The 25,078-nt window shown below is 35.1% G+C and overlaps 1 protein-coding gene and 1 long non-coding RNA gene across 20 annotated transcripts in view; one reads left to right on the top strand and one right to left on the bottom strand.

Moving 5' to 3' along the window:
- The window catches only part of LOC126971687 (neuroendocrine protein 7B2), a 45,298-nt gene extending 42,808 nt beyond the window's left edge, over positions 1-2,490 (top strand). For 6 of the 19 annotated variants that reach the window (XR_007730937.1, XR_007730936.1, XR_007730941.1 and 3 more), the window contains one exon: positions 657-2,490. The gene's annotated coding sequence lies outside the window, so the exon portion shown is untranslated. Of the gene's footprint in view, position 1; positions 103-149; positions 350-425 lie in introns of those variants that run through there. The other 13 variants (XR_007730939.1, XR_007730946.1, XR_007730947.1 and 10 more) reach the window with 8 other exon arrangements.
- A 3,752-nt stretch (positions 2,491-6,242) lies between these two features.
- On the bottom strand, positions 6,243-12,563 carry LOC126971720 (uncharacterized). Its single transcript, XR_007730972.1, has 12 exons — positions 12,530-12,563; positions 12,207-12,363; positions 11,229-11,394; positions 10,740-10,905; positions 10,251-10,416; positions 9,928-10,093; positions 9,282-9,438; positions 8,793-8,949; positions 8,313-8,469; positions 7,344-7,509; positions 6,855-7,020; positions 6,243-6,374 (listed from the first exon to the last, which is right to left on the bottom strand). It is a non-coding gene; the product is annotated as an uncharacterized LOC126971720 (long non-coding RNA).
- Between the last annotated feature and the right edge of the window lie 12,515 nt (positions 12,564-25,078).

Below are 25,078 nucleotides of genomic sequence, written 5' to 3' on the forward strand. Positions count from 1 at the left end.
GTTGAAAATCTGAATCCGTAGGCAATTCAGCTAGTTAAAATAGCTATAGAAATAGAAAAGAAACTAAATATCATCGTTACGGTTATAGAATTGTGGAAATGCAATCACTATAAAAGTTATCAAGGATTATTGTTTCGAAAAAACATAAGGCGTTTAGTTGCTCACAAAACTTAATATTAAATTATTCATGAACATTGTGTTTATAGCATGCATATCGATCCTCCTATAAATACGCAACTCAAAGCCTCTTTCATCTCTTCTATCTCTTCGATCTTTTCTTCAACGACAAAATTTAACAACAAAACATTACAAAACAACTAAACAAACTAACATGATACTTTTTGAATTAACATCATGACCTTTCATTATTTATCACTATCAATACCCTGTAACTTGTAATAGTTGTAACGTTCCACTTATAAAAGGTCAAAAAATATAAAATGACATTTCCACAGTTTATTTCCATTACATTGACGATGTTTTTAAAATCCACTGACTACTTTCTATCTCTCCAGCTGTTTTGAATAGCTCTGAGCTCTTGCAAGAGACAAATTACCCCAACGAAGATTTAAATACACAGAAGGAAACTCTCGAAGACAATGCGCGACATCTAGATACGTGACATCAAGAAATATATGCGAAAGACACAGCAAAAGTTGAAAATCTGAATCCGTAGGCAATTCAGCTAGTTAAAATAGCTATAGAAATAGAACAGAAACTCAATATGATCGTTACGGATATAGAATTGTGGAAATGCAATCACTATAAAAGTTATCAAGGATTATTGTTTACGAAAAAACATAAGGCGTTTAGTTGCTCACAAAACTTTATATTAAATTATTCATGAACATTGTGTATATAGCATGCATATCGATCCTTCTATAAATAGGCAACTCAAAGCCTCTTCTATCTCTTCGATCCTTTCTTCAACGACAAAATTTAACAACAAAACATTACATAACAACTAACCAAACTAACATGATACTTTTTGAATTAACATAATCACCTTTCATTATTTATTACTACCAATACCCTGTAACTTGTAACAGTTGTAACGTTCCACTTATAAAAGGTCAAAAAATATAAAATGAAATTTCCACAGTTTATTTCCATTACATTGACGATGTTTTTAAAATCCACTGAATACTTTCTATCTCTCCAGCTGTTTTGAATAGCTCTGAGCTGTAGCAAGAGACAAATTACCCCAACGAAGATTAAAATACACAGAAGGAAACTCTCGAAGACAATGCGCGACATCTAGATACGTGACATCAAGAAATATATGCGAAAGACACAGCAAAAGTTGAAAATCTGAATCCGTAGGCAATTCAGCTAGTTAAAATAGCTATAGAAATAGAAAAGAAACTAAATATCATCGTTACGGATATAGAATTGTGGAAATGCAATCACTATAAAAGTTATCAAGGATTATTGTTTACGAAAAAACATAAGGCGTTTAGTTGCTCACAAAACTTTATATTAAATTATTCATGAACATTGTGTTTATAGCATGCATATCGATCCTTCTATAAATAGGCAACTCAAAGCCTCTTTCATCTCTTCTATCTCTTCGATCTTTTCTTCAACGACAAAATTTAACAACAAAACATTACATTACAACTAAACAAACTAACATGATACTTTTTGAATTAACATCATCACCTTTCATTATTAATCACTACCAATACCCTGTAACTTGTAACAGTTGTAACGTTCCACTTATAAAAGGTCAAAAAATATAATATGACATTTCCACATTTATTTCCATTACATTGACGATGTTTTTAAAATCCACTGACTACTTTCTATCTCTCCAGCTGTTTTGAATAGCTCTGAGCTCTAGCAAGAGATAAATTACGTCAACGAAGATTAAAATACACAGAAGGAAACTCTCGAAGACTATGCGCGACATCTAGATACGTGACATCAAGAAATATATGCGAAAGAAACAGCAAAAATTGAAAATCTGAAATGCGTAGCCAATTCAGCTAGTTAAAATAGCTATAGAAATAGAAAAGAAACTAAATATCATCGTTACGGTTATAGAATTGTGGAAATGCAGTCACTATAAAAGTTATCAAGGATTATTGTTTACGAAAAAACATAAGGCGTTTAGTTGCTCACAAAACTTTATATTAAATTATTCATGAACATTGTGTATATAGCATGCATATCGATCCTTCTATAAATAGGCAACTCAAAGCCTCTTCTATCTCTTCGATCCTTTCTTCAACGACAAAATTTAACAACAAAACATTACATAACAACTAAACAAACTAACATGATACTTTTTGAATTAACATAATCACCTTTCATTATTTATTACTACCAATACCCTGTAACTTGTAACAGTTGTAACGTTCCACTTATAAAAGGTCAAAAAATATAAAATGAAATTTCCACAGTTTAATTCCATTACATTGACGATGTTTTTAAAATCCACTGACTACTTTCTATCTCTCCAGCTGTTTTGAATAGCTCTGAGCTTTAGCAAGAGACGAATTACCTCAACGAAGATTAAAATACACATAAGGAAACTCTCGAAGACTATGCGCGACATCTAGATACGTGACATCAAGAAATATATGCGAAAGAAACAGCAAAAATTGAAAATCTGAAATCCGTAGCCAATTCAGCTAGTTAAAATAGCTATAGAAATAGAACAGAAACTCAATATTATCGTTACGGAAATAGAATTGTGGAAATGCGATCACTATAAAAGGTTTCAAGGATTATTTGACACAAAACTAAATTTTAAATTATCCATGAAGTGAACAAGAATTGAAAAACTTCTCTCAAAATTATAAAATGCCCTTTTTCAATAAGTATCATTTATGTAAATTGTTTTTGTATAGAGAATGTAATTTAACGTCTCATATCATAACAATTTGGAGGGATAATTTTAATATCTGTAGAGATAGTCAAAAGTAAAGCGGTGATAATATATAGCATGCATATCAATCCTTCTATAAATAGGCAACTCAAAGTCTCTTTCATCTCTTCTATCTCTTCGATCTTTTCTTCAACTACAAAATTTAAAAACAAAACATTACATCACAACTAAACTATTGGTGGACTCAACTATTAATTACATTCTTAATGCAAAACTAACTAATGCTACTTTTTGAATTAACATTAACACCTTTCATTATTAATCACTACCAATACCCTGTAACTTGTAACAGTTATAACGTTCCACTTATAAAATGTCAAAAAATATAGAATGACATTTCCACAGTTTATTTCCATAACATTGACGATGTTTTTAAAATCCACTGACTACTTTCTATCTCTCCAGCTGTTTTAAATAGCTCTGAGCTTTAGCAAGAGACGAATTACGTCAACGAAGATTAAAATATATAGAAGGAAACTCTCGAAGACAATGCGCGACATCTAGATACGTGACATCAAGAATTATATGCGAAAGACACAGCAAAAGTTGAAAATCTGAATCCGTAACCAATTCAGCTAGATAAAATAGCTATAGAAATAGAACAGAAACTCAATATCATCGTTATGGAAATAGAATTGTGGAAATGCGATCACTATAAAACTTTTAATCTAATTTAATCAAGGATTATTGTTTACTTAAAAACACCGTTTAGTTGCAAACAATACTTAATTTTAAATTATTGATGAAGTTCATTGATTAAGAATTGAAAAAAACTTCTCGCAAAATTATAGAATGCCGTATTCAAAAAGTATCATTTATGTACATTGTTTTTGTATATAGAATGTTACTTAACTTCTCACAACTTAACAATTTGGAGGGTTAATTTTTATGGCTTTAGAGATAATCAAAAGGAAAGCGGTGATAATATATAGCATGCATATCGATCCTTCTATAATTAGGCAACTCAAAGCCTCTTTCATCTCTTCTATCTCTTCGAACTCTTTCAATTTATTTCTAAATATTTAGCCCTAAAAAATTAAACTGCAACCACGAGTAAGTGATGTTGACAAAAGCTACTAATTATTGTAAAAATGTATGATTGTTGAAAATGGAGTGACTCAGTGACATTTTAACCCATAGACGCCTTTTAAATAGCCAGTGACTAGCGATTCTATATGTTATATTTTTCTGACAAATTACGGTATGTTGTAGTCTTTAACTAACCAATGAGCGTTCAGTACGTCGCGCCCGTTTACCGCAGTTGGTTAACTGAATTGTTTGCACTCATCTACTTGCTTGTAAAATCGATGTAGTAACCAGATGCCTTCTTTATTCTTTATGTCAAAATTTTATTAACGAAATTCATAAATTTCTCTAATACTAATTAATTTGTTGAAAACAAAAAGAAACACAATATCATTTTGTTACGGAAATATTGAGACAAGGGTTAACACGATAGCAAGAGTATCATTGACTAGTATACTTTTTTGTAATGGGTTTTTACAAAATTGATATATTGGTACTTCTTGCGTTGATGTTAGGTATTGTTATGCGTACCGATGTGATATTTGCAGATGTTGATATTTCACTTTTTTCATGCAACATTGCACTGTTTATACTATTTTTTTAGCAGATTTACCTAATATAAATCTGAATCACAGCCTCTGACATTGACATTATGATCTGAATCATAACACACTACAAAACCACCTAAATCGTAGCGTTTCGCGATACGATTCATATCAATCTCAATGTCAAAGATGGAACATCTTATGTCTTATTAAATAAATCGATTTTTAAGCTCTTCAAATCGACACAACAGTACAATTCCACACCTATTTTGCGGAAGACTTCGGCATGGCTATTAACAAGTTTGTGAATTTCGCTAATGTTCGAGACAAAATACAACAGAAACACAATATCATTTCGTTACGGCAATATTGAGACAAGGGCTAACACGATAGCAAGAGTATCATTGACTAGTATACTTTTTTGTAATGGATTTTTACAAAATTGATATATTGGTACTTCTTCCGTTAGTGTTAGTTATTGTTATGCGTAGCGATGTGATATTTGCAGATGTTGATATTTCACTTTTTTATTATTATTTTATACTCGTTTTTAGCAGATAAGCGTTATGTCAGTCTGAACTATCAGGTCCTGACAGTGAAATTATGATCTGATTCTCATATCACTCTGGCCAGCGCCCTTCACACTCAAAGTCAAAGATAGTTTTTTTTTTATAAAAATAAGGGATGAGATGAGCAGGAAGTTCAGCTGATGGTTATTGATACACCCTGCCCATTACAATGCAGTTCACTCAGAATTGTTGAAAAACCCAATAATTCTGAGTGGCACTACAATTGCGATCGTCTCCTTGAGGCATGCGATGTTAAATCTCATTTGGCCAGTAATATCACTAAGGCCCTTCAGACCAAAACGCAATAATACACATTACTGCTTCACGGCGGAAATAGGCACCGTTGTGGTACTCATAATCTTTTTTTTATGGAAAATGAGGACTAACGAGCGTACGGTTCACCTGGTGTTAAGAGATCACCGTCGCCCACATTCTCTTGCAACACCAACAACTTGCAATTTAGCCGGCACAGGAGTGCAAAGGAGCCTCCCTCTTGTAACTGCCTTTGTGAATACATCGATTCTCAAGCTCTTCAAACCAAAACAACAGTTTAATACTACATCTATTTTGCGGAAAAATTAGGAATGGCGATTGTACTGTTCCTGGCAAACACTGGAATGACCCCTAAAAAATTTTGGAATATCCCTTATATTCGAGAGATGAGACAACCGAAACCGAATGTTATTTCGTTACGGCATTTTAAAGACAAGATTTAACACGATAGCAAGATCATTGACTAATATACATTTTTGTTACGGGCTCTAAACAGAATTGTTATATTCGTCAATACCAGCTCTTGCGTTGCTGTTATATGATACCACTGTGATAATTGCAGATTTCGACTGATACATGATCTGAGTCATAACGCATTACAAAATCACCTATGGCGTAGCGGTCCGCGATACGACTCAAATCATTTCATTCAGAATGAGTAGATTGTAGGACATCTACTCGTTGCGAATGAACTTGTTCGCTCGTTCTAACAATCTCGGTCGAGTCACAACGCATTACAAACCACCTAACGCGTACCATTCCGCGATACGACTCATATCATTTCATATAGATTGTAGGACATCTTATCGTTGTGAATAAACTTGTTCGCTCGTTCTAACAATCTCGATCATCAGCCGCTGACAGTGAAATTATGATCTGAGTCATAACGCATTACAAACCACCTAAGGCGTACGGTTCCGCGATACGTTTCATATAATTTCATTCATAATGAGTAGATTGTACGACATCTTCTCGTTGTGAATAAACTTGTTCGCTCGTTCTAATAATCTCGATCATCAGCCGCTGACAGTGACATTATGATCTGAGTCATAACGCATTACAAACCACCTAAGGCGTACCGTTCCGCGATACGACTCATATCATTTCATGTAGATTGTAGGACATCTTATCGTTGTGAATAAACTTGTTCGCTCGTTCTAACAATCTCGATCATCAGCCGCTGACAGTGGCATTATGATCTGAGGAATAACGCGTTACAAACCACCTAACGCGTACCATTCCGCGATACGACTCATATCATTTCATGTAGATTGTAGGACATCTTATCGTTGTGAATAAACTTGTTCGCTCGTTCTAACAATCTCGATCATCAGCCGCTGACAGTGGCATTATGATCTGAGTCATAACGCATTACAAACCACCTAAGGCGTACGGTTCCGCGATACGTTTCATATAATTTCATTCATAATGAGTAGATTGTACGACATCTTCTCGTTGTGAATAAACTTGTTCGCTCGTTCTAATAATCTCGATCATCAGCCGCTGACAGTGGCATTATGATCTGAGACATAACGCATTACAAACCACCTAAGGCGTACCGTTCCGCGATACGACTCATATCATTTCATTCAGAATGAGTAGATTGTACGACATCTTCTCGTTGTGAATAAACTTGTTCGCTCGTTCTAACAATCTCGATCATCAGCCGCTGACAGTGACATTATGATCTGAGTCATAACGCATTACTAACCACCTAAGGCGTACCGTTCCGCGATACGACTCATATCATTTCATGTAGATTGTAGGACATCTTATCGTTGTGAATAAACTTGTTCGCTCGTTCTAACAATCTCGATCATCAGCCGCTGACAGTGACATTATGATCTGAGTCATAACGCATTACAAACCACCTAACACGTACCGTACCGCGATACGACTCATATCACTTCATTCAGAATGAGTAGATTGTACGATATCTTCTCGTTGTGAATAAACTTGTTCGCTCGTTCTAACAATCTCGATCATCAGCCGCTGACAGTGAAATTATGATCTGAGTCATAACGCATTACAAACCACCTAAGGCGTACGGTTCCGCGATACGACTCATATCATTTTATTCAGAATGAGTAGATTGTACGACATCTTCTCGTTGTGAATAAACTTGTTCGCTCGTTCTAACAATCTCGATCATCAGCCGCTGACAGTGACATTATGATCTGAGTCATAACGCATTACAAACCACCTAACGCGTACCGTTTCGCGATACGACTCATATCATTTCATGTAGATTGTAGGACATCTTATCGTTGTGAATAAACTTGTTCGCTCGTTCTAACAATCTCGATCATCAGCCGCTGACAGTGACATTATGATCTGAGTCATAACGCATTACAAACCACCTAAGGGGTACCGTTCCGCGATACGACTCATATCATGTCATTCAGAATGAGTAGATTGTACGACATCTTCTCGTTGTGAATAAACTTGTTCGCTCGTTCTAATAATCTCGATCATCAGCCGCTGACAGTGACATTATGATCTGAGTCATAACGCATTACAAACCAACTATGGCGTTCCGTTCCGCGATACGACTCATATCATTTCATGTAGATTGTAGGACATCTTATCGTTGTGAATAAACTTGTTCGCTCGTTCTAACAATCTCGATCATCAGCCGCTGACAGTGACATTATGATCTGAGTCATAACGCATTACAAACCACCTAACACGTACCGTACCGCGATACGACTCATATCATTTCATTCAGAATGAGTATATTGTACTACATCTTCTCGTTGTGAATAAACTTGTTCGCTCGTTCTAACAATCTCGATCATCAGCCGCTGACAGTGACATTATGATCTGAGTCATAACGCATTACAAACCACCTAAGGCGTACCGTTCCGCGATACGACTCATATCATTTCATGTAGATTGTAGGACATCTTATCGTTGTGAATAAACTTGTTCGCTCGTTCTAACAATCTCGATCATCAGCCGCTGACAGTGGCATTATGATCTGAGTCATAACGCGTTACAAACCACCTAACGCGTACCGTTCCGCGATACGACTCATATCATTTCATGTAGATTGTAGGACATCTTATCGTTGTGAATAAACTTGTTCGCTCGTTCTAACAATCTCGATCATCAGCCGCTGACAGTGACATTATGATCTGAGTCATAACGCATTACAAACCACCTAAGGCGTACGGTTCCGCGATACGACTCATATCATTTTATTCAGAATGAGTAGATTGTAGGACATCATTTCGTTGTGAATAAACTTGTTCGCTCGTTCTAACAATCTCGATCATCAGCCGCTGACAGTGACATTATGATCTGAGTCATAACGCATTACAAACCACCTAAGGCGTACCGTTCCGCGATACGACTCATATCATTTCATGTAGATTGTAGGACATCTTATCGTTGTGAATAAACTTGTTCGCTCGTTCTAACAATCTCGATCATCAGCCGCTGACAGTGGCATTATGATCTGAGTCATAACGCGTTACAAACCACCTAACGCGTACCGTTCCGCGATACGACTCATATCATTTCATGTAGATTGTAGGACATCTTATCGTTGTGAATAAACTTGTTCGCTCGTTCTAACAATCTCGATCATCAGCCGCTGACAGTGACATTATGATCTGAGTCATAACGCATTACAAACCACCTAAGGCGTACGGTTCCGCGATACGACTCATATCATTTTATTCAGAATGAGTAGATTGTAGGACATCATTTCGTTGTGAATAAACTTGTTCGCTCGTTCTAACAATCTCGATCATCAGCCGCTGACAGTGACATTATGATCTGAGTCATAACGCATTACAAACCAACTATGGCGTACGGTTCCGCGATACGACTCATATCATTTTATTCAGAATGAGTAGATTGTAGGACATCTTTTCGTTGTGAATAAACTTGTTCCCTCGTTCTAACAATCTCGATCATCAGCCGCTGACAGTGGCATTATGATCTGAGTCATAACGCGTTACAAACCACCTAACGCGTACCGTTCCGCGATACGACTCATATCATTTCATGTAGATTGTAGGACATCTACTCGTTGTGAATAAACTTGTTCGCTCGTTCTAACAATCTCGATCATCAGCCGCTGACAGTGACATTATGATCTGAGTCATAACGCATTACAAACCACCTAAGGCGTACCGTTCCGCGATACGACTCATATCATTTTATTCAGAATGAGTAGATTGTAGGACATCTTTTCGTTGTGAATAAACTTGTTCCCTCGTTCTAACAATCTCGATCATCAGCCGCTGACAGTGGCATTATGATCTGAGTCATAACGCGTTACAAACCACCTAACGCGTACCGTTCCGCGATACGACTCATATCATTTCATGTAGATTGTAGGACATCTACTCGTTGTGAATAAACTTGTTCGCTCGTTCTAACAATCTCAATCATCAGCCGCTGACAGTGACATTATGATCTGAGTCATAACGCATTACAAACCACCTAACGCGTACCTTTCCGCGATACGACTCATATCATTTCATTCAGAATGAGTAGATTGTACGACATCTTCTCGTTGTGAATAAACTTGTTCGCTCGTTCTAACAATCTCGATCATCAGCCGCTGACAGTGAAATTATGATCTGAGTCATAACGCATTACAAACCACCTAAGGCGTACGGTTCCGCGATACGACTCATATCATTTTATTCAGAATGAGTAGATTGTACGACATCTTCTCGTTGTGAATAAACTTGTTCGCTCGTTCTAACAATCTCGATCATCAGCCGCTGACAGTGACATTATGATCTGAGTCATAACGCATTACAAACCACCTAACGCGTACCGTTCCGCGATACGACTCATATCATTTCATGTAGATTGTAGGACATCTTATCGTTGTGAATAAACTTGTTCGCTCGTTCTAACAATCTCGATCATCAGCCGCTGACAGTGAAATTATGATCTGAGTCATAACGCATTACAAACCACCTAAGGCGTACGGTTCCGCGATACGACTCATATCATTTTATTCAGAATGAGTAGATTGTACGACATCTTCTCGTTGTGAATAAACTTGTTCGCTCGTTCTAACAATCTCGATCATCAGCCGCTGACAGTGACATTATGATCTGAGTCATAACGCATTACAAACCACCTAAGGGGTACCGTTCCGCGATACGACTCATATCATGTCATTCAGAATGAGTAGATTGTACGACATCTTCTCGTTGTGAATAAACTTGTTCGCTCGTTCTAATAATCTCGATCATCAGCCGCTGACAGTGACATTATGATCTGAGTCATAACGCATTACAAACCAACTATGGCGTTCCGTTCCGCGATACGACTCATATCATTTCATGTAGATTGTAGGACATCTTATCGTTGTGAATAAACTTGTTCGCTCGTTCTAACAATCTCGATCATCAGCCGCTGACAGTGAAATTATGATCTGAGTCATAACGCATTACAAACCACCTAAGGCGTACGGTTCCGCGATACGTTTCATATAATTTCATTCATAATGAGTAGATTGTACGACATCTTCTCGTTGTGAATAAACTTGTTCGCTCGTTCTAACAATCTCGATCATCAGCCGCTGACAGTGACATTATGATCTGAGTCATAACGCATTACAAACCACCTAACACGTACCGTACCGCGATACGACTCATATCATTTCATTCAGAATGAGTAGATTGTACGACATCTTCTCGTTGTGAATAAACTTGTTCGCTCGTTCTAACAATCTCGATCATCAGCCGCTGACAGTGACATTATGATCTGAGTCATAACGCATTACAAACCACCTAAGGCGTACCGTTCCGCGATACGACTCATATCATTTCATGTAGATTGTAGGACATCTTATCGTTGTGAATAAACTTGTTCGCTCGTTCTAACAATCTCGATCATCAGCCGCTGACAGTGAAATTATGATCTGAGTCATAACGCATTACAAACCACCTAAGGCGTACGGTTCCGCGATACGTTTCATATAATTTCATTCATAATGAGTAGATTGTACGACATCTTCTCGTTGTGAATAAACTTGTTCGCTCGTTCTAACAATCTCGATCATCAGCCGCTGACAGTGACATTATGATCTGAGTCATAACGCATTACAAACCACCTAAGGCGTACCGTTCCGCGATACGACTCATATCATTTCATGTAGATTGTAGGACATCTTATCGTTGTGAATAAACTTGTTCGCTCGTTCTAACAATCTCGATCATCAGCCGCTGACAGTGGCATTATGATCTGAGTCATAACGCGTTACAAACCACCTAACGCGTACCGTTCCGCGATACGACTCATATCATTTCATGTAGATTGTAGGACATCTTATCGTTGTGAATAAACTTGTTCGCTCGTTCTAACAATCTCGATCTTCAGCCGCTGACAGTGACATTATGATCTGAGTCATAACGCATTACAAACCACCTAAGGCGTACGGTTCCGCGATACGACTCATATCATTTTATTCAGAATGAGTAGATTGTAGGACATCATTTCGTTGTGAATAAACTTGTTCGCTCGTTCTAACAATCTCGATCATCAGCTGCTGACAGTGACATTATGATCTGAGTCATAACGCATTACAAACCACCTAAGGCGTACGGTTCCGCGATACGTCTCATATCATTTTATTCAGAATGAGTAGATTGTAGGACATCATTTCGTTGTGAATAAACTTGTTCGCTCGTTCTAACAATCTCGATCATCAGCCGCTGACAGTGACATTATGATCTGAGTCATAACGCATTACAAACCAACTATGGCGTACGGTTCCGCGATACGACTCATATCATTTTATTCAGAATGAGTAGATTGTAGGACATCTTTTCGTTGTGAATAAACTTGTTCCCTCGTTCTAACAATCTCGATCATCAGCCGCTGACAGTGGCATTATGATCTGAGTCATAACGCGTTACAAACCACCTAACGCGTACCGTTCCGCGATACGACTCATATCATTTCATGTAGATTGTAGGACATCTTATCGTTGTGAATAAACTTGTTCGCTCGTTCTAACAATCTCGATCATCAGCCGCTGACAGTGACATTATGATCTGAGTCATAACGCATTACAAACCACCTAAGGCGTACGGTTCCGCGATACGACTCATATCATTTTATTCAGAATGAGTAGATTGTAGGACATCTTTTCGTTGTGAATAAACTTGTTCCCTCGTTCTAACAATCTCGATCATCAGCCGCTGACAGTAGCATTATGATCTGAGTCATAACGCGTTACAAACCACCTAACGCGTACCGTTCCGCGATACGACTCATATCATTTCATGTAGATTGTAGGACATCTACTCGTTGTGAATAAACTTGTTCGCTCGTTCTAACAATCTCGATCATCAGCCGCTGACAGTGACATTATGATCTGAGTCACAACGCATTACAAACCACCTAAGACGTACCGTTCCGCGATACGAATCATATCACATCGATCTGCGCGCGTCACACTGAGCATCAACGAAATATTTGCTTGTAATTACATCTAAACGAAAATCCATGGATATTTACAACAGAATTAGGTGTTCGTTAGTTGCCCTCTCGCTCGAGACAAAAGAAAACGGATGAATACTATTATTTACGGCGAAAATCATAAAAGTATGAATGCGACAGTGAATGTTAATGGCTAGTATACATTATTTTTGTAGGCTCAGTGCAAAAATTTGGTACATTGGACTTTTGGAAATATGTTTCATCAAATACAGTGTTATTAGTCCTGCCGTAGTAACACTGTATTTGCACCTTTTGTTTTTCTGCTAATTTTATTTCATTAAATACAGCGTTATTACAACTGACAATAACACTGTATTTAATCGTGTTACGTTGCTGATGTTAAAATTACACTCAAATTCTCATTTTTTTATTCTAAATGCGATTTTGTTTTTTCAAATACAGTGTTTTTACCAATGCAATAGTAACACTGTGTTTGTTCCTATTGCTAATAGGCAGTATACAGTTTATTACCACCTCGAGTAACTACGTCATGTATTCTTGCAAAAAGCATTATTGAAAGGGATCTATCATTCTATAAAATTATTCTTGTGTCGCTACTTGACTTTCTATTCTGTACTCTTCTTAAATAATATTACTTATTAAAATAGATTATTAATAAATAAATAAGTTAGGATATGATAAGGTTACGCTATAATGTATATATACAGCGTCAAAGCGATGGAAATCTAGTCAAAAACAGTAGCCTGTACATAATTAGTAAAGTGTGATCGTTGTCTAAAACATTATTAATTATAAGTAAAATAAATAAGTGTGTAAATAAAATATAACGACGTATTAGTACCTATGCCACGATTTTGAATTATGTTTTATTTATACCATCAAAATTTTTACTGTAGTTGGCGTTACTTTGCTGAAATTCATAATTATCCAAATTATTTTAATTTTCTTTAGTGTTAATTCCGCCAATATTTGTCTTTAATTCGACACGTGTTTCGCCTCTACACGAGGCATTCTCAGGACGTGTTGACTCGGCAAAATCTGGCACGAGACTGAATCCAAAGAGCCGGAAAACCTTGTTTATACCTGTCGTCCCATGAAATAACGCGCTGTGATTGGTCGGCTGTTGTGACGTAATTCCCCAGGAAGAGATACGTAACAATGGTGAAGGGACCCAATTTGTTTGTTCATTCAACAATGTAAACATGTCCCGAGGATGCCTCGTGTAGAGGCGAAACACGTGTCGAGTTGGTTAAAGACAAATATTGGCGGAATTAACACTAAAGAAAACTCAAATCATTTGGATCATCAAAATTTTACTAAGTTTAGTTTTTGCAATCTTATTTCGACTTATCGATTTTATTTTGTGTTTACAATTGTATTTCATTGTATATTGTCATGTTTTTTTATTTAGTGAAAATATATATTTGGCAGATTATTAATTTAAAGTGTAAATATCTATAGTAAGAACAGTGGGCATCTATATGCCTCAGAGTCACCTAGTTCCTATAAATGGAAATACTATTTAGCATAACTTAAAAATAATTGAATGTATTATAAGTGAAATGAGGTGATATCGGCCAACATGAAGTAGATAGTATACAATAATTCTTTTTTTTTAATTCTTTTCAATTTCTTTGAGATACATGTTTCCAGCTGGTTGCCTTTATTGCCTCAAATGCCAGAATATGGAGATCACAGCTTTTGCTCTTTTTGTGGAGTCCTCCTTCACTCAAATTTGTAATGTATAAGACAGGCATCTTTCACTCAAACTTACATATTATGCAGCATGAAGTCCATAGCATATTTTAATTTATATGTATTTTGTCATATCAATTTTGTCTCTTAATCTCACTAGTGGAACTTTCGAGATCTATCTACTCAAACACGTGCAGCATAAAGTCCATGACATATCTCAATGCCCTTAACACGCTCATACACAAAAGTCAACTTATTTCAATTTGATCGGGGTACATATATTATTATAATCTTTCGGCATTGTTCCCTTAATCACACACAAGTTTCGGGACCTACCTTCTCAAGTGCGTCAGATTTTGATTGTGTATATGCCTGATAATGAAGATCGGTTTGCATGATGGGGGTAGCTGTATTGGGTAGTTGTACTTCTGGAGAGAAAATGTTGAGAAGTCAAACAAAATTCTCTTTCAAATCTGACGTTTTGAGCAAAATGCGCGTTCGTGGCAGTCTTTTTAATTTCGCCACTTTGTTCGTCTCCATTTTCATTCGATTTTCATTTAACTCTTATTCAGTTAAACTTTATGGCATTATTTGCGTATGATTAAATACATTATCCTCATACACCCAATATATTCTGATAATTACCAGGATTTGTCTCCTACCAATCAAATATTACAAATTGAATACTCCCCAAAAACACTGGAATAACTTACCAACATGATAAATCTTGTATATGAAAGATATTGAAAAATATTTATAAAATTTGTTTACAACAACAAGGATAGAGTGCCCGTTATTTAATGCATTGATTATTACTGTCCAATTGCTAAGTCCAGGCTGTATGCTGCGACAGAGTACTGGTTTCTCATATTACCCACAATTATTGCGCGTGTGGTGTCGCGCCAGAATAGCACCACCCCATCTCCTCCCGTGGGTGTCGTAAGAGGCGACTAAGGGATACAAACAACGTAGGATTTACTGCGATCGCCAACCCGCGTAACTTACGGTACGCAGACGTTGTTGCTAACTATGGGCCTTAAGAGAAAGCACATGGTCGATCAGAGGGCAATGTAGAGGGCTATGCCAAAGTCACCATAGTCCAAATGATTGCGATACTGAAGTGGCTGAGGGCAGGGCACATAGTTCGACGGACAGATGGCCGTTGGGGCAGTAAAGTCTTCGATAGCGACCACGTACCGGAAGACGCAGTGTTGGTAGGCCCCCCACAAGATGGACCAACGATCTGGTCAAGATCGCCGGAATACGTTGGATGAGGGCAGCGCAGGACCGATCGTCGTGGAAATCTTTGGGTGAGGCATTTATCCAACAGTGGACGTCATCCGGATGTTGATGATGCCACAAATATATTATTGAATTCTTTGATTTATTATTATTCGTTTTAGCATCACTTTATGTTTTTCAAAGATGCCTGTTGTAGAATTATCAAAAGTGAAAACATTAAGCCAATAATCGATTTACTATAATATAAATTTACACAAAACAGATTCCTGGCAAGCAAAATACCTCTCCATCAATATTATTTCTTCTGTTCTGACAATCAATATAATCATAGCGTTTCATTTGATTTAAAATTACATTTCTAATTCTAGATGTATCATTGGTACATATAAGAAAATGCAGATATCGAAAGAGACGAGTATTTTTATATATATTTTTGTATGCTAGTGATAGTACATGTACATTTAAAGATGGGAAATAACCAAAGAATGTTTTTTTGCGAGGGTTGAACGAAAAAAAGTATGACTCTTATAGATTTGTTTAAATATAACCCAAAATGCAAAATTTCATTACATTATTGTTATATCGTATAGTGTTCTGTACATTGCTTTGTGTATCATAATATATCGTTATTATTATTATTATTATTAAATCCTACGATATAATTTTGAATAGGTTTCGCAAGAAAACGAAGGTTATTTGGATGCTTGGACTTTTATGTGTTAATTCCAATAATAAGTGCTCTTAAAAGTTTAATTGTAATAAGGGCTGTACTTTTTGTAAAGAATCTTTCATCCCTCGTCTTATATGTAGTGAGTAGGATTTTTCGTAGAATTGTAGAAGTTAGAAAATTATTTAGTATTTATTTGAATCGGCATTAGTAACGATTAATCGTAGATTTTACCGACCAGACAGGATGAAACCACGAACTACGCTCACCCTGATGAAAGTCCTCTTATTGGCCTAAACTTAATCGTGGCCAAAACCGATTAATCGTATGTAAAGCCGATTTAAGTGAATATACTTTTTTAATCTCTTATCAAAGTTTTAATAATTTAATATCTTATACGAAAGATACGCTTTCGATAAGTTACAAAGGGCGATAAAACAAATATTAGAATAATAATTTAGTAATAAGTAAGACACGACGTAAGTAACGGTCGACTGTAGATATAGTTCTGTAAACAGTAAAAATCTTCAGGTACTTCAGCTATCATTTAAATTTTTAACACACTAAATACATAGTAGGACAGATAAATAATCAAATTAATATAGAATTGTCTTTCGCAAAAATCATAAATTATCATTAATAGTTAAATATTTTTTCATATAATTAATAGAATAGATTTGAATATTTATTGTAGTCTAAAATAAGCATAATAACATCAATAAATTGACTAATGTTTCTTATTGTATTTATAAAATAACCATTATCTTATATATGTAAATATATTAAAAGGTATAAGTCCTATCACTCTATTATTATTCAAACTGTTAGCTCGTATAGACAAACGTGCAAGACAGAAGAACGTTTCTAACGGATATAGCCACGCTTGAAATTAGATTTAACATTAACTTGATTATGTACAGATAGACATAAGAGATACACAATAACATTGCCATCGATTTGTAGTGTAGTTTTAGTACTGAGATTACCACCAATGAATCCATGTATTCAAGGTATATCATATTCTTAGACAAATATTTATTGTATGAAACTTTTGCTTGTATAAATTGTAGTTAAGTCTGAAGAGGTAATTAATAATAAATTTTAAATGCTTGAATATGTACAATATATCGCACATTTATTCCACTCATAAAGTAAGATTATGTTATTATAAGGGTTTCTGTTTGTGTTAACATGATCCATACGGATCTTATAAATCTGACAGTTTGAATGTTTGTTTCTCAATCACACCAAAACGACTGAATGGATCTCATTGAATTTTGGACACATACGTAGATAATAAGCTTGTTAATAAGTAGATTACAAATGTACATTAAAACATGGGTAAATTGCGGGCAATTAATGTAGATGTAAATATTATTGTGTAAGAAACTAGTGCTTAGAAATTATATTCATCAGATATATCATTTCGATGTTGATTTTAAGGCATTGAAAGTCAAAGCATATTGTAGTCATATAAGTTTATAAGGAATCGCATAATTAAATTTTTAATTTAAGGTTAGATTTATAACGGAACATTGGTTTTGCTTCAATAGGGGCTATGTTGTATGTCAGTACTTAAAATGGAATTTTATGACGGTAAGGGACCAGTCGAGTAGGACGTTCAGCTGATGGTAATTGATACGCCTTGCCCATTACAATGCAGTGGCGCTCAGTAATCTTGAACAACCCAATAATTCTGAGCGGTACTACAATTGCGATCATTACCTTGAGACATAAGATTTTAAGTCTCATTTGCCCACTAAACTGGCGTACATCAAGTTTATAGGCACGCAAATTTGTGAACTGGTACACAGAATGGACAGAACAGCAATATCTGCGCACACTAACTTTATAACTTCTATTTATTAATATTAAAACATAATATAATTTCAGCACATGTTTGTTTATACTTATAAAACAAATATTATGTTTTAAGTAATAATTAATATTATGTTTATAAACTAATTTATTATTTGTATATGAGGTTGCATTGAATATTAATTATATAATAAAGTACTCTTCTGTGTAAAAGATGTTTTATTTTCCCCCTTATTTAATATATCTTGAGGGACGGTAATGTCCCCGCCAAGTCGAGCAAAAACAAGTGGTACGGCCATACCATCCGTATCTCGAAGGCCTATTTCGACCCGCCTTTAACTTTGTTGTGGACAAAATTAGAAGCCTGAATTTTCAGTAAGCAAGCAGAATTGTATAAACACTTTATTTTTCAAATTTCATTCAATTTGAACCAGTAGTTGAAGAATTATAACTTTATATTGTCACTCACTGACTCACTGACTGACCGATCATCAGAAGTCTAAGGCATTTCTAGCAGACATAGATACGGTAACTATAAGAGGTTGTTAGGTTAGCTAATTATGTAATAACTTATACCATAGTTCTCAATGCCCCCTAATTTTCTCTGGGACTTCTACTGCACCCCCGAAAGTCTCAAACGCCCACAAGGGGGCGTTATCGCCCACGTTGAGAACCTATGACTTAGACAGAAGGACTTAAGTAGAGACTTACCCCCTTATTCATAATGGTCCGCTTACTTTAAACAGCCGCTTAGGAGTGTTTTCTCTCATTCTGACTTAGGTCAATAGAAGAAGACAGAGTGAGCATTAGCAATGCTTTAAGTTAGCAGACTATTATGAATAAGGGGGTTAATAAAGACTGACTTGGTATTACATGGATCTCACAATTTTTTACGCTAGAAAAACTGAGTTGCGAGACTTGGTTATTTTACAAGTTATTGTTTTTGTTGGCATTGTGTTGTCAAGTCACTTTAGGTAACTCGTAATTTGTATTACAAAGTTTGAAGTGATTTTGTTGTAGGATCTATTAGAAAGACTAACACTCACTGCATACAAAGATATATAAGTAGTAATTTTATTTATTTATAGTAAATTTATTTCAATATTTTAAATGTCATTGTTTTCTGTGTTTTCGGTAAAATTTAAAAGATCCTTTAAAATATATGAGAATTCTTATTAAAAACATATTTACTTAATATTTTTAATAATAGAATGGTATATTTCCCTTACTTTACTAATTAAGAAAAAATATTTTTTGAAAATAAATAGTTGATAATTCATGCGTAAATTGCAATAATATAACAACAGGTAAAAATCGTAGCCAATGTTGATTTGCAAGAATTTGCCTATTAAAAAGTACAAGGAGGTATATTTCTTACTTCTTTTGCTATATATTCAGCTCGAAACAGGTTGCCACTGCACAGCAATCATTATGCCCAAATGGTTATCAAATATTGGATCAAACTCAAATAGAACTCTTCCCACTTCTTCCTTTGATGGCGATCTCTTGCCCCACTCATCCAGTCCTAACCTGCCGGATCACAACCACTGACCTCTAGTCTCTACTATAAACCAATGGACTGGGGGCTGTCAAAGTGCTTTTGTGCCTGTTTGATATTCGCCATTTTGGCGCTGTTGGCCATGTAGCGAGAGTCTGCGGTACTAAAACTAGTGATGACAACCTCAGCTAAACAAACATCGATAGGAAAACTATTTACAAGAAAATGTGTAATTTATTACGTTGATGGAAAACGAACGAATTAATTCAAAATGCAAAAATACTTCAGAGTAGGTACTAAGCGCTTCTCTCGCAGCCATTTGTATTATACATCAAAAATAGTTCTCTGGCGAGTGGCGCTTCAAATAGGCACAAAAAAATTACTGTCAAACATATGGAACAGCCTGTCCAGTGGTATTTACACAGAACAGTGATCACAAGCCATCATGGATAGCGTGGTGGTTATGGCTCAAGTTCTTAATTACATTCCATAACAAAGATCGATCTTCATGGATTGATCATTATTAAGAAATAGAAATATATTTATTTACAAGAGTGAGAGACAATAACATATTATATTGCAGTAACACTTGGTAAACGTCTTGAAGCTACATTACTTCGTAGGGGCTATGACATGGGGAGAAGAACTGATAAGAAACTCCCAGTTCATCTTTTAAACCATATAACAACTTAAGCTATTTAATATAACTATACAATTTTAGGTGGCCTGCACAGAACCAGACAAATACCATGCATCATAATCCTTTAAAATCAACTATACTATAGTAAGCCTTCATTGTCAAAGAAGCTGTAATATGTTTCTTAAGGGATCGCCCTCAGCCCTGTGGATTCATATGTGATATCTATGGAAAGGTGGTTTTCAAGGAACGTTCTTCCACGTACGACCAAACTGTGGAATGAGCTTCCTTGTGCGTTGATTCCGGGACGATACGACATGGCTAATTTAAAAAACACTTTTTGAAGGACTGGAAATTCTATTGTGATTCCTGTAATGTTGCAAGAAAATGTGGGAGGCGGTGATTAATAAACACCAGGTGACCCGTACACTCGTTTTTTTTATTAAAATAAGGGACGAGCAGGATCAGCTAAAGGTAATAGATACGCCCTACATATTACATATAATATAAGACAATCTCTTCTTCAACCTTGATCGCCTGGTACCAAAACACTTCATATCTCTTTTTCTCCCACGTTAAATCTTATGCTCTTAATCCACGCATTTTAATACTTTTACTATTAAAGAAATTAAAGCGTCAAAATTTATTTCTATTTAAGTGTGTTAAACATAAATTTGGCTATTTTATAACACTTCGTGAAGCAATAAAAACTTTCTGTGAAACTAATTAATACTTCGTTTGTTTAGCTACAAAGCATTTTAACAGTTTTCTATACAATTCAGACACATATTTGGTCTCGCAAGGTTGTAAAGTGTGTAGGCCGTTTTAAATTGTTGAATTGGCAAGAACATAATATACATAATGCCATATCAACCATAATATCTTGTCCGGGCTCATAACTATAATATTTTTATGGTAAATAGATATTATCGACATACAATGTTCGTCTAGCAACGAGGTTTATCTTTTTATTAAACTTATTCTAATGTTGATTAAACCCAAAATTCTGAGTTATCGTGGTGGCCCAGTAATTTCACCATATTATACAGCGACCTACATATTTTTTTTACATTCAAAACAAAGCAAACAATAAAATTTCTACATCTAAATACCACGAAAACCCCTAAAGGGTAAGTTGTCGCTCGCCATTTCAGTGTTACTTTACTATAATTATAATAATTAAATAATGGTATATTAATATTTACATTAATCTTCCGATAAATATGTTTGTTGTTCTAAAAATGTTTTTTAGTAAGCCTGTATATTTTCCATTCATTTTATATAAATTTTGTAGATTATCTGGCAAATCGTTTAAAGTATTACTTTACATTCTTGTGCATTAGATGTTTTAGTCTTTGAAATGCAAAATCTCTTGAATTTTATTAAGCTTCTTAAATTGCTTGGCCTTTGATACTCTATTAAATATTATGATATAATATCAGTTGCACCTACAGCTGCAATAGAACAGTATTTTGACTTCATACTAGAGCGCCCGAATCGACGCACGCACACATACACTCGATTTACGCGGTCGCTAAGCAATTTTGGGAAGACTATTTACTGCCGCGCCGTACGCTTCTCTGAGTTGAAGAAGCTGCGCCGCATTATTCAAAATAGGATGTAACAGAACTTATTGAACGTCAAAAACTACCACCACCCGTTCGGAAAAGAATGCCTCAGATCGGAGAAGCACGGGCGCAAGAAATTCAGCGGGCTTTTTTTTTGTTATAAATTACAGGTTACAATGTAATATCGTACAACAATTTTTTTATTTAATAGCCTTAGGGTGGTTGCTCCATTCCCAATCTATCATTAAGAAATCATTTATTTTATAGTAACCTTTAGCACAAAAACATTTTCTAAGAATTCATTCAAATTTCGTAATACATTTGTTTTGAACATTTTCTGGGATCTTGTTGTAAAACCATATACACCGCCCCAGGAAAGACTTATCCGAGTAGTAGGTATTATAATTTTATGATTGATCCTGATATTAACATTATGGTTATGACAGTTTCAAGCAAATTCACTCATGCCTACGTACATTCATAAAATTATCAAGAATATATAGAGACGCAACAGTTAGGGTGTTTTATTTCTTAAAATTTTGGTCTCGATGATCCTTTAGGTCTGAGGTTATAAATAGCGAGTGTATGCCTCTTCTGTAAACCAAAGAGAAACTTAAAGCTAAACCCTACCGTCTCTCAAACGTAATGTTTCGAACCAATTTAGTCTTATGACTATCTATTTTATTTATTCTATTTTCATTTTTATAAGCGGAATTTAGTCTTATGACTAAATTGGTTCTCATGTGGTTATCCACATGAGAACACATATTAAAAACCAAATGATCGAATTAATAAATTGCCACCAATCAAATAAAGACAATGTTACTCTCACAAAAATTTAGTCTAAAAATATGATATACTATCAATCTTGAGTATTTTGGATCAAATTTTCATTTTTATAAGCGGAATTTAGCCCCACTGTAGTCATTAGACCCAAAGGTATGTTTCTCATATATTTCAATAAAGACTCTACCAGTCCTACCAATAATGAATGTCAAATCTATATCTCATAATGTACTCTGATTACTAGTAATTTTTAATATGATGTAATTAAAATGGACGTTCAACCACGGCTCACAGAGCTTCGTGGTCACACTAACACACACACTCGGAAAAACTAAGTTTCTCAATCGGTTTTACTCGCAAAAAACTTTGGCGTAGTCCATTTAATTGAAATCTTTGTCAATCGAAATTGAAGTCAAAACACCATTAAAATAATTATTTCAACAATAAACGAGTTCCGAAACAGACCCTTACAACTAAACATTAATCCCTTTATTCATAATAGTCTGCTAAATTAAAGCATTTCTAATTCTCACTCTGTCTTCTTTTATTGACCTAAGTCAGAATGAGAAAAAGCACTCCCTAGCGGCTGTTTACTCGTAAACTTAGCGGACCATTATGAATAAGGGGGTTAGAAGTTGGGCTATTTAGTGTTGCGTTATGTGTAGTATGGCATTTGAATTGTACTATTATGTATTATTGTGTATTTGATCTAGAATAGTAAGATCTTAGCATTTTAGCGTACCTACCACCTTTCCTCGCGGCTAAGCCACGCCTTTGAATCTTTTATCTATCTTGAAGGTATGCCCTTTAATGTTCTGATATCTATATATATAAAAATGAATTGCCGTTCGTTAGTCTCGCTAAAACTCGAGAACGTCTGGACCGATTTTGCCTAATTTTGGTCTTGAATTATTTGTGGAAGTCCAGAGAAGGTTTAAAAGGTGAACAAATATGAAAATGCTCGGAATAAAATAAAAACAACGATTTCATTTTTACTTTGATGTATCCCCCGTCACAAAACAAATTGAAAGATTAGTTTGACTTTCTCAGGAGGTAAAAAAGAAACTTAATTTTAGCTAACTATAGTTGGTAGATTACTTACAGTTGTTAACTATCTATCAGATTATTTTTATATAAATTGATAAAATATCTTCATTTAATATAAAGTTAGTAGAGTTTTAAAAAATAAAGATTTTTATAAGTACTACGTGCATCGTCATGTGTGTACGCGGACGAAGTCGCGGGTGTCAGCTAGTATTTATATAAATAAAAGCTTGAAACAAAAGTATATCGTTAAGCAAAGCAACGCATGATGCGTTGTTATGTTGTAAAGTATCCATAACCTAAAGAACAATGGCGAAATTTTACCTGACTATAGGAATAACCGTCTAAGGTTAGGATAGTTACAAAAAAAAACTTCGTAGATAAATTGACTTGTTAGATAAAATTGTATTGCAAAAGGAACCGGGGAAATAAATAAAATATTTATTTCATTTTCACATTATATGCTGTCACGACTATGAAATCACATCCATTTTAGGTTAGATCAAGGAAAGCTATCTGTCAAATGACTGACAGCGATGAGCGAGTGATCAATGAGTTTCTAATTTCTATACCTGTCACCTATGATCTACCTAATGCTAATAATACCTATCAATTATAGTTACCGCTGTTGTGTTGTTTTGTGCTTTCTTTATTTTAATAAGTAGTTTATATTTTACCTGGCTTGGTTTTGGACTCGAATAATATCTTTCTCTCGTTTTAAACTCTGAACCTCATTTTGAACTACTTCTGCACTCCATTACAGGACTATGATTATGCCCCACGATTTGGTCTAACGTACGCTGTTTATATAACAATAAACAAAATAAAATATTTTGCTTGTTTAATAAGATCTTGGATCGAGAAAAAGACATTAGAAAACTAGGTACTTATTTTACCAGTTTTTTAAGATTATAAAAATGGAAGAAGTTACTTAGTTTAAAAGTCGACCCGAGCCTTAAATTCGGGCGTAGGTTAGGCACACTAGAAGTACCTACGACTATGGATTGCGCATTTGACTTCCCTATTATAAAATTACTTATAAAACTATGGACAACCAACTCTGGTTTGTTGCAAATAAACTGTTATTACCATTGCATCAAGTAACAAGTTTCCATTTTATCATAATATAATACTCAGAGTTGTTGACCGTAGACGTTAGTAATTAGGTATTTATTAACTATTTGCCTATGGTTACTAGTTCCTATCCTTAAAGATTTTTGGAATTGGTGTTATTCAGTGTTATTGTTGTTGGAACATGTCAGTTGGAATATAATAGATAAGTATAATATAGTTAGAACGGTAAAGTAATAAAAATAACAACCTGACCTAAAAACTCAAACAAAATAATCATTTATTTCTCCATTATCCCGGTTCCAA

The sequence above is a fragment of the Leptidea sinapis genome, chromosome 24 (genome assembly GCF_905404315.1).
Source record: "Leptidea sinapis chromosome 24, ilLepSina1.1, whole genome shotgun sequence".
Classification (NCBI taxonomy): Eukaryota; Metazoa; Arthropoda; class Insecta; order Lepidoptera; family Pieridae; genus Leptidea; species Leptidea sinapis.